This window comes from Neopelma chrysocephalum, unplaced genomic scaffold (assembly GCF_003984885.1).
Source record: "Neopelma chrysocephalum unplaced genomic scaffold, ASM398488v2 Primary Assembly neopelma1_97027, whole genome shotgun sequence".
NCBI classification, from domain to species: Eukaryota; Metazoa; Chordata; class Aves; order Passeriformes; family Pipridae; genus Neopelma; species Neopelma chrysocephalum.
Window position 1 is genome coordinate 2,955,729 of NW_020925669.1, and position 11,067 is coordinate 2,966,795.

The window sequence follows — 11,067 nt, forward strand, 5'->3', positions numbered from 1 at the left end:
CTCAGCAGCTCTGAGTATAACAGTGGTTCCAGATCAGAGCCCTTCTGCACACGAGAAGTCACATTTCCACCAGCCAGGCTGCCTTCAGTGTGAGGAAGATGCTGGTCACCCTTACAGAAAAGGACTCTTTTTTGGGGCTTTTAGAAATACAGATCTTACCTGCCTTTTACACTCCTTTAAAGAACAAGATGCAAAGCGATCTCTTCCCCAGTGAATAAAATCACTGAATTGAGAAAGGAAATGTACCAGGTGGCTCCCACTCTTTCCCACCTTTAAAAAAAAAAAAAAAAGAAGAAGAAGAAGAAAAGAAAGTAAGAAAAAAAGGCTTTGAGCCGTTCTTCAAAGGCTGTCTGATTTGCTTTGAATAATATAAAATGATGATGGAGGGAAAAAAGAGAATATTAAACTCAAGGCTGTAAAAGCTCTGTGCTCAGGCTCAGCCACTGAAAAAGATCCACGTACGCTCTTCATGAAATAACCACAATGATCCCTTCTTGTCTCTGTAACAGCTGGGGGATCAGGAGCAATGCAAAGCTGGGTCCAAACACAGAATGAATAACAAAAGCCAGGGTATTTCTTCCTTGGAAATGTTTCTGCTCCTGGATACGTCCAAATGCCCCACACCTTGCTGTGGGTTTCTGCACCAGCCTCCCCTGCGTGCACCTTTCCCGGGTCAGAGCTCCCAGAGACAGGAGGCCAGACGCAGGAAAGTGAGAAAGGAAGGACACACAGAAAGAGGGGGAGAAATGAACGAAAAAGTATTTTCTTCTGAGCTCCCCCGAGAAAATTAGTGTGAAGCTGGAAGGAGCTGATTGCTGTCAAGGCCTGCCAGAGCCCAGATAGCCAGCTGCAGTCCCCAGGCACAAATGTGATAATAGCCAACAAGCTAAAATCATTAACAGTAACGAATGCCTCTGGAAAGACCCCAACACCTAGGAGGAAAAACCAGTGACAGGAGAGGGAGAAAAAAAAAATTAAAAGGGAGCAATTGTAATTTCCTCTCAGCATTTCTGCACTCTGTTTTCCATAACCCTCTGATCCCAATAAAGACTGCCTCACCTAGCTTATGGCTCAGTCTGACTTTCCCCAGCTGGACTCCAATGAGCATTTCTTCTCTCTTTATTTGCTGGTGGGAGAGCAGGGGGAATGAAGGTGAGGGAGGAGAAGGAAATACCTGGTGAAAAGAGCCATCACCTTTACTTGGCTTTTACCAGTGTTAACTGCTTAAAAAAGGGGTTCTTGTAGCTCTTGACTGGAAGAGCCAACCCCACATGAAAAACATCTGGGCTGTCCCCACAGTTCATGACATGTAACTCAGAGGGAGGGGAAAAAACTAGTTTCTACAGCAGATCTTCAAAATTGCCAATGAAATACTGCCATGCTCTGTGCTGGGACCAGTCCAGATTCACTCCTTCAGCAACGGCTTGGAGGACACATGAGACTTTGCAGGGGATGCCAGAATTAGGGAACTACTCTGAGCTAGGCTGAGACACGAGAGGTTTGGGACGGATATAAGGAAAAACTTCTTCCCCATGAAGACAGCTGAGCATAGGAAAAGGCTGCTCAGACAGCCTGACCATTCCAGAGCCAACGTCATCTCCTCTCCTGGAGGTTTACAAGACCCAACAGGATAAAGCCCTGAGCAACCTGGTCCAATCTCATAGCTGACCCTGCTTTTAGGAGGGTAGACTAGACACCTCCCGAGGTCCCTTCCAACCTGAATCATCCTGTGATCCAAATCAGGTGCTGGTGCCTCTCCTCTCTGGTGACAAAGTCAGCTTCACCACACTTGCTCTTTCAGGACATCTCTGTCTACTCCAACATCCTAATGCTCCTGGGCATGGTTCTTTCCTCCTGAGGAATTTTTCTGTGACAACCAGAATTGGGAAGCAGACCATAATGAATCTGTGTGCTCCTCCTGCTCTGTGTCAACATGAAACATCTTCAGCTAACCCCCTTAAATCTTTGGCAATTCATGTCCCCATCTGCCAAACCTCCAAAAATTTCTTTTTGCTTCCCAACTCCCTACCCTTTTCAGGCCTTCTCTTTTCTCTACCTTATCTCAAAGCAAACTCCATGCAAGTGGCCTTTAGTCAATCAACTGCTTCTACAAGGAAAAGAAAATAACATCAACTTTTAAAAGTAAAAGCAACAGCCTTTGGCTCCAGTTTTGTCAGTGAGAACATTTTAGGACAAGAGGGCACGGTCTTAAGCTGTGCCCAGGGGAGGTTAAGGTTGGATATCAGGAAAAAAATTTTTACAGAGAGAGTGATCAGACACTGGAATGAGCTGCCCAGGAAGGTGGTGGATTCACCATCCCTGGAGGTTTTTAAGATGAGACTGGATGTCTCATCAGTGCCATGGTCTGGTAACCACGGCAGGGTTGGATCAAGGGTTGGACTTGATGATCTCGGAGGTCTTTTCCAACCTGGTCAATTCTGTGTTTTACCTGGCACTGAAGCACAGGATTTCATGCTTTATCTTGGTACAGTCCCGTGTACCAAGCGGGTGTGTCCCATCCAGGGGTAGATGTGCCTGGGGGAGGGTCAGAGGGAAAACTGTGACTCTGCTCCTGAAGCACATGACCCAGAGCACACCCTGCACAAAGCATGGCTAATACTAGAGGGAGGGAAGTACATCCACCCTAAAAATCCCCAGTATAACTCAAGGCTACATTTGCTATGTTCTCTTTGGACTCGTTTGCCTTTTTGCAAAAAATTCTCTGCAAAGCCGTGGCTGACATTCAGGAAAGAGCAACGAAGTGGAGCACCAGGAGCTTTTTGCACCAGCCAGTGAGCCCATTGCTAAGCTGCTTTGTGCAGAAGTTGTAGAAATCACATCCCATGCTGACGCTCACCTTCTTGGGGAGCTGGCAGGCAGGACTGTGTTCCCTTCCAGAGATTGTCAGGGCTCAGAGAAGCATTTAGCAAAGCCACACTGAACCTGTTCGGATGCAGCTGGAGTTTGTAAAATAGAGGACTCTTCTTCCAAAATTAATTCCTGGCTTTGGATTCGCCTGATGTAAAGAGTTTAATTTTCCAGCTCAGAAAACTCTGTGCTGTTCCTTTAGTGAAGGGATAGGAGGGTCCGCAGCCTCCCTGCCCAGGACCTGTAAGAACACCAATTCCTGGGCTGTTCCTGGGAGGTTTCCTCCTGTAGCATATCTTCCCCACAGGATATCCTCAAGTGTCCTTCAGTCCCAGGCTCAGTCTTGTGCTAGGAGAACACTGTACCAGTTCAGCAGGAATGACCAAGGGACAGGCTGGGTGGTCCACAGGCCTCCTGTGAAAGCAGGCAATGACCTGAGCGGTCTGTTCAAGCTCCCCCCAGACCTGATAAATGACCTTTAGCACATCCCCCCCCCCCACCCCCTCAAAGAACTTGTCAGTGCAGTACACCCCACCCAGGGATTTCAGAGACCCCGCCAGACCCCACAATCCACACAGCTCTCCAGTGACCTGGGCACACTTCACCTCGGGGGCTCCAGTTCTCCAAAGAACCACAAAGGCTGGCCCAGACCTCTTCTTGGCATTTTACAGAAGGAGCTTAGGCGGTTCTTCTGCAAAGTACCCCACCTGGTGTCTCACATTGCCTTCTGGGTTTTTAACCAAGTTGCACTCAAGTGGGTTTTCGGGTGGCATGATGTTTTGTGGAATCTGTCCTTCCCCCTCTGAACTTTACATTAAGACCCACTGGTAGGTTCATGACATGGGTGGATCTTGAGGTCCGAGCCACAGGATGTTCCTCAGACATCCCACATGCACTCAGGAATTTAACAGCTTTGTTTGGATATTAGGAAAATCCTATGTCAATATACACTGGCATGATGCTTGAGGGAACAGTATCATGAGCTTCCCCTACTCTCACTACACCATGAACACCTCTGCTGCAGAAAAGCAAGTTGGCCAGTTCTCCTCTTAAACAGAAGTGTCCATGGATATTTTACAGAGTGTCTCCAAGGCGCTCAGAGTCAATCACGTGTCAGATCCCCAGCTGGAAGAAAACAGAAAGGAGGGAAAGAAAACGATAAAAGTAAACAGAAAACTTCTCATATTCTGAAATGGGAACTAAAAGGTGAAGAAACCCCTCACCAGTGACTCCATTCAGAAATCTTGGCAGGGTTTCAGACATCAGATTTCACAGCCAAGTTACTGATGGCAGAGATAAGAATAAGAAACTGTCAGAAACGTACATAGTGCACACACCACCTTAGTATCTAAGTAGCTAAATGAGTCTGAGTCTTTACTCAAAATTAAACTTTTCCCAGTGTACACAAAAGCTGATTAAACTTTAACCTCCTCCTCCATAGATCAACAAAGAAGAGACCCCCAATCAAAGTGATATGGGACAAAACTTGGTCAGACAGCAAATGTTTTGAAGCTGTCATCTCTAGTTTACCTTCTCTGTTGAAATTTCCCATCCTTGATGAAAGACTTGCAATTTTGGGGTTTTTTAAAGAGTATGTCTTTTGCTAAGCCTGTAAAAGCTCCATGGCATCACTGGACTCTGAACAGACCAAGAAGGATTGTCTCATTTTATAGAGCAACCTGCTTCTCACATATCACCTGTGCTCTCACAAAATAGCTGGGAAGGCAGATATTTTCACTGTGGTCACACCCAGTCTCAACATCTCAGGGCTTGTCTATACTAGGTCCCTCAGTCTGAATTAAATATATGTAAAAAGGACTGGTCACATCACACCAGCAGCTCCTTGGGCACTTTCATTTGATGTCAAAGAGGTCTCTCATCTCTTTTGGTTAATTAAAGGGGTCTTACTTCAACTTATCTTAATTCTCAGTGTTGAAACAGAGTCCTGATGCAGTTTAATTAATCCCCTTTAAAAATGAATTTGAGTTAATTCTCCCATGGGTCTCAAAGCAGAGAGGTGCCCAGAAATCACTATGTGGCTTAATGTTTAGCATGAGATGAAACTCTTTCAGGGTGAGCTACTAAACCCTACCTGAAGATTTCATTTTCCTTATTATTGGAGATTGGAGGAAATATTTTAATTCAGAAAGCAATTATGGGCAGCGATGCCATGCCCATGGTTTGATCATAAGCTTGATGATGAAGGTCACAGCTCTTGGAGTCAAGTGGCAGAACGATATTCCCGCATGCCACATAAGTTTATAACTGTAACAAACATTGAAAAAAGCTTTGAAGTGTGATCATAAAAGCAAAAACAAGACCTCAAATGTATTAGTATTTTTCCAAATCACACATTTTTCATACTTGCGTTTGGCAGTATAACATCCAACAGCATCTGCAAAGGACTAAGTACTATTTGAACAGACCAAATGCTTAGGAGGGGAGCCAGAAAAATGTTCATAGCAAAATTTACCAGCCCTTAAATTTAATTACAAATCCAGAACTAAAACTGTGTTCAATGAAAATTTCACTGTGGTGAGTGCAGTAGAGATGGACCTGGGCCAAAAGGGAGCAAAGAAGCAAATCCAGACTTCAGGAGCCTGGACATTGTTCTGAACTTCACAACTGTGAAACAGGACTGAAAGAGCTGGACCTGAGCACCATTCAGCTGGGAGAACTCAAAACCTCTGTCAGTTACCCTGGGTGGCCAAATGGCATTTTCAGAGCCAAAGAGCCCAGGTGCCCTGCCTGCACCACCTCACTCCCACAGGTGCCACCTCCAGCTCAGATGGGGATTGCCAGGGACACTGCAAATTTGAAATTCAGCAGCACCACATGCACAGAGTGGGCAGACAAGTGAGATCTGGCACATACCAACAAATCCACACTGAGAAACTTTTTTGAAGCAATCCTTGCCAACAAAAATCTGGCTTTTCCTGGCTCTTTCTTTTTCCATCTCTCCAATACCTGCCCACCTCCCACCCCATGGCCAAATCCACAAGCCCTTCATTGACTTTGAGGAGAAAACTCTTTTATTTCTCTCTCTGCTAGATCTCCTGGGGGGGCATGAGACACCAAGGGCTTCCCAGTGTCTCTGTTCAGGGTAGTTCAAATAAGAAAATGAAAAATCAGAGGCAGCCCCTCTGCCCATGGCAGCTGCTGAGCCTCAGCTGTGGATAACACGGGGAGCTGGGTCACGTGCAGTCCTGTGGTGCAGAAACTGTCCAGCAGGATAGATGGTCTTGTAGCTTCACAAGACTGTCTACATTTATTAAGTGAAATCACTGCCTGTTTTCTGCAGCATTAAAAGTGAGCTGGAGTACAATATATTTATTGATTGCTACTAAACACACCCTGGGCCTCCCTCCAGCTTCCTCTCTCCTGTTTATCCAAGCAGAGCTCAAAGCACACAGAGACACCTGCATCCCCTGGATGGGCTGTCCCCTGTCCATGGAACAGGGGACACAAAATTGCTGTCCAAACCTCTGTGATTAATCTCTCAGCAGTGGTGGACTTACACACACAGGGGAGTTGAAGTCATCAGGCAGGAGAGGGAGAGACAAGCTGGTGATGGAACTGCTGGGCCGGCAGGAGACGAAGAGACAAAGGGTGTTGGACCCCTGGGATTAAAAGGAGAAACACAAACGAGGAGGAACCAGCACAGAGGCTGATGGAGGTATCTCTACAGCATATTCCTGGGCTGGATATCAGGTGCAAGAGTCCTGCAGCAGGAACAAAAGTCGGAAAGAAAACGCTGCACTGCACAGGGTGGAGAGGGCAGAGCAAAGAAGCCCGGGTTCAGGCACAGCCCATAAGGCAGTGAATCCCACTTTGTTACTGCTCCTTGACACCCTGGGGACCCAAGGCAGAGAAACGAGTCCCTGGATTTATCCCCCTTTTCCAATTAGCCTCATTTCCCCTCCTCCTCTCCCTCCGCCCTGCTGGAATCAATCCTCGTCCTGGCATTTTAAAGGGCAATGTGCACGTTTTATGGCTGTCCCCTATAAAACCATTCTACATGATAACACATCCAGCCCTTTATTAGGGACGTTTGGCAAGTTTATTGGCCAGACATTTTTCTGCACTGACAGATGAGGTCCTGCCATCACTTCTGTGAGCACAAGAGGCCCTCTCTTGTCCCCTCCTCCCCTCTCCCGAGCTGTCCAACCTCATGAAGCCAGCAGCCCACAGGCATCCTCAGTGCACTACCAGCACCCTCCCTGGGCAGCTGAAGTCCTCAGTGTCCTACATCTCACCTGCAGCCAGAAGGAGCAGCAGCAGGGCCACCCCATTTCCCCAGAAAACTAGCACCATTTAACTACCCTCTGCTACTGCCACCTCCACCAAAGACTCATTAACCCTTTATAGCCAGGGAAATGCTCTTGTCTCCATGCACAGGCAGCCAGGGTGGCAGATTTTCACATTATGGCAGGACAGCTGCTCTCTTCTCTACAGCAAGGCTGTGCCTTGGGGAGCTGGAAGGACTTTCGTATCTCCTGTGGGGTAACCATTCTCGTTAGATAGCAGGAAACCAACTGGCCTTTGCCATTTTGGGCACCACGATGCTTTGCCCTAATCAACCCCGATCCTAAGATCACCACAAACACAAGACCTTGTTCCTGCAGCACTCTGGAAGTGGGCTGGGACACAGGGGTTCAGCAGATGTTACGTGGGGCAGAGGAGCTCTGATTTCCAAGAAAGCCACAACTGCACTGCCAAAGTGGATTTGTCTCAGACCTCGGCTGACACCACCCAGCCTGACCCTGTGACAGCCCACAGGGGCCCCCCTGAAGCTGCGAGGACTTGATGTAAAGCCAGCTGCAAGTTTTATGGTGAGTGTTCGCAGTCGTCCGTGTGTGTAACGGTGAGCAGGAGGGTCAGCAGGAGTTTAATGGGGAGTCAAGGATTAAGAACAGAGACCAAAATTTATCTGAGTGCTCACCTGATGCCTCCTCGTGGCACTTCAGGGCCACTGGCCACCGCTGAGGGGTCTGCTCCCCACCACCATCACAGCCAGGGCAAACAAGCTCCCTGGGAAAAGGCTGTGGCGGGTTTCCAAGGTGAGGAAGAAGAGGAAGACCCCAGGCTGGGAAGCAAACCTATGGCTCAAGTCCCGCTCCAGTTTGGGTCACCCTCCCAGGTCACTGCAGATGGTCCTTGTCACCGTTCAGGTGTTTTGAAGACACGCTGCACATTCAAATGGAAGCAAAGGCAAGACCGTGCTGTGGTTCTCACCCTGCACAGGGAGCTTCCCACCCGGCTGTTGGTTCCACTCGCTGATCTTGACCCGTTGCTGCTGTTTAACTCTCAGCAGTGCCACCAGGAGCACTGGTGGTCTCCCTGCACCTTCCAGCCCCCTGCCCCATGTTGGTTCACATGTCACATTTCTAGGCTGTGTTATTCTTAAGTGCTGTAAATCTCTCACTATTATTCTCCCACTTGATATAGTGAGCTGTGTCATTTTGAAAGGAAATACAGAACAGTATATTAAAGAAATCATGGATCTCCTCATTCATGTTTAAAACAAATTTATTACAATGTAAGAAACCCTGAATAGCATGAATTTATTATAATGATTTAAGGCTCCTGGCACTTGAGTTAAAAATGTCTCTCAATAAATAATTTTCCCTTGAAAACACAGCAAATTAATATAGTTTACCATTTCCAAAGTTATATAAATCCAAGAGGCTTAAATCAACAGTACGCTGGATAAGATTACTATTGCTCAGCCAGAGACTGGTATTGCAGCTCAGAAGGATGGAAAGAGTAGTGAAAAAATGGATGGAATGGATGGCTTTTTCTTTTTTTTGGTCACTTTCTCTCCCTTCCACCACCCTAGGCTATGTCTGTTCTGTGAAAGTCAGACTAATGTGAAACGGATGACAGCAGCTGTGGCCTTTGCACACAGGTATCATTAAAACAGAGCGGCTACTCCACCACCAGACTCAACAAGCACCGCTCTGATATTTCCCCAAAGTGCCTCAAACAAACACAGCCCCGTTGCTTTAGCTGTGTTTTAATTTGACTGCAAGCCAGGAACTGGGATGTCTCCAGCTTGGCTGCCTCCAGCTCTGCTGCAGTCTCTCAAGTCCAGAGCAAACCTGAGGCTCTAAAAAACTGCTTGAACACTGATCCTGGCCCAGGTGCAGAAATAACCATGGGTGAGGCTGCCTGTCCCCCAGGGCTGGATCCCACTGCACTGGGGCAGCAGGAAGGGAAGCGAAACCCCACACGTGGCTGCAGCCATCAGTGGGACCGGCAGGTTTCTGTCTGGCACAGAACTTGCTCCAAGAGCTGTCCGTGGAGCTCAGCAGCTGTGGGGGACAACAGCCTGTGCACATCTGTGTGTCCTGGAGAGCAGAGGTTTTGCTCAGCTGCATGCACAGCTGGGTGCCAGCTCATAGAGAAAAATGCTCACATTTGCTCCCTCCCCAGGGACCTTCCTACTGCACAGGCCACCCTGTGGGCAGCAGGAAAAGCTCAGCATCATCAGCTGAACAATCAGGGAGCCCTTCCCAATCAGCCCTGCTCTCAGCAAGGTCTTCTATGGCTTTTTATTTTATGAAGGTCTAATTTTTTTCCCTTTACTGTCATCATGTCAATTTTTTCCCACAACATGGCTGATGACTACTTTTTTAAACAGAGGACAGTACCAGTGACATTCTGACATTGCCAATACAGCCAGAGTACACCCACCTGAGCTTTTCAACATGGGAAGTTAGGGCTGTTAAGAGTCAGATTGACAGCCTTGGTAAATTCAAATCCTCCCTATAGCAGGCAACAAGGAGTTATTAGAAACAGACAAGGCTTTCAGGTCACCCAGTCCATCTCCCACCCCACCTTTTAATTGTCTCTCTCACCCATGCTATAAATATCTGACTTTTCTCATCTTGTTTCCTCATTATGTCAATTCTAGCAGTCCCTGATCATTTTTATTACTCCTCACTGAAATCTCTCCAATCTGCCAGTAAACTCTCTGGTAATGAGATCCCTGTGCTAAAGGCACTAGTTCAAATAGAGGGGCACCAGCTCCACTGACAAGGAGCCATTTACTCTGCAATTCAGAGATGTCATCGCCTCCGCACCTGCAGCTCAAAGTCTTCTCGACTGTTTTTACTGCTTCGTGCTTTGTTCACTCGTCCCCTTCTGAGAGTTTGTGTTGTCTGGGTCTCACCCATCCCATCAACCATGTGTCTGTCAGACTGTTTTCAAGGTGTCTGAGTTCACAGGTGCTGCTGCACCCACACGTTCATGCTCCATCCCAATTTGAATCCTACAATCTTTTTCTTTCTGCCTGGTATTTCCACTTCACATGATTCCTTCGTCTTCAACTCTTCTAAATTTAGCAAGGTCTCCTGGTTTCACTTACAGAATTTCTGTTTCAAGAAATAGAGCCATGATCTGAAGTGCAACCAGACCAGGTACCCAGCCCAACACCTCCAAAAAAGGCTTCTGAAAGTGCCAAAATGGAAATGCTGTGCAGAATGAGGCCACACTGTCACCATTTCACATCAACAGCAGCTGGAACTGGGCATTCTGCTCTAGTGTAAACCCTTCAAGATGCATAAATGATAGAGAAAGTTCAGAAACAGGTGCCCCAAATCACCCAGGAGCTGGAAAGGAGACATTAGGACACAAGGCGTAAAGGATGGATGCCATCTCAGCAAATAGAAGGCTGGACCAGGAGTTTATCACTCCCTTTGGGTTACTCACTGTCTGACAACATGGGAACTTTGCAATCCTGCTTCCAAAGGCACAACAAAGTCCAGCAGCTGTAAATTCAAGGTAGATAACCCCAGCCTCAAAATAAGGCAGTTTCGTAGCAGGAAGAATAACTGAATGCTGGAAGATTTTAACAGGGCGCTTTTCAAGTTTCAATGCAACTTCCTCGCAGTCAACCCTAACTTGAGAAAGAACCAGCTTTTGTGTCTGTGAATTCATCTTGTCCTTTCCTTCCTTATCAGGTCTAGCAGAGGAGAGGAGTTCCCACACTGTCCTTAATGCTCACAACATTCAACACTCTGTATTTGGATAACTGCTTTAATCTAATCCATGCTTCAAGGTTTTAAGGTAGTTGCCAGTAAGCAACCAGGAAAGATAACTTTTTCCAGCTTTTCACTCTCCTCTTGTCTGCAGAGAGGAGACCAGAAAGAATGAACTTACACTCCAAGACATGCCATGAGTGAAAAGTTATTTTTC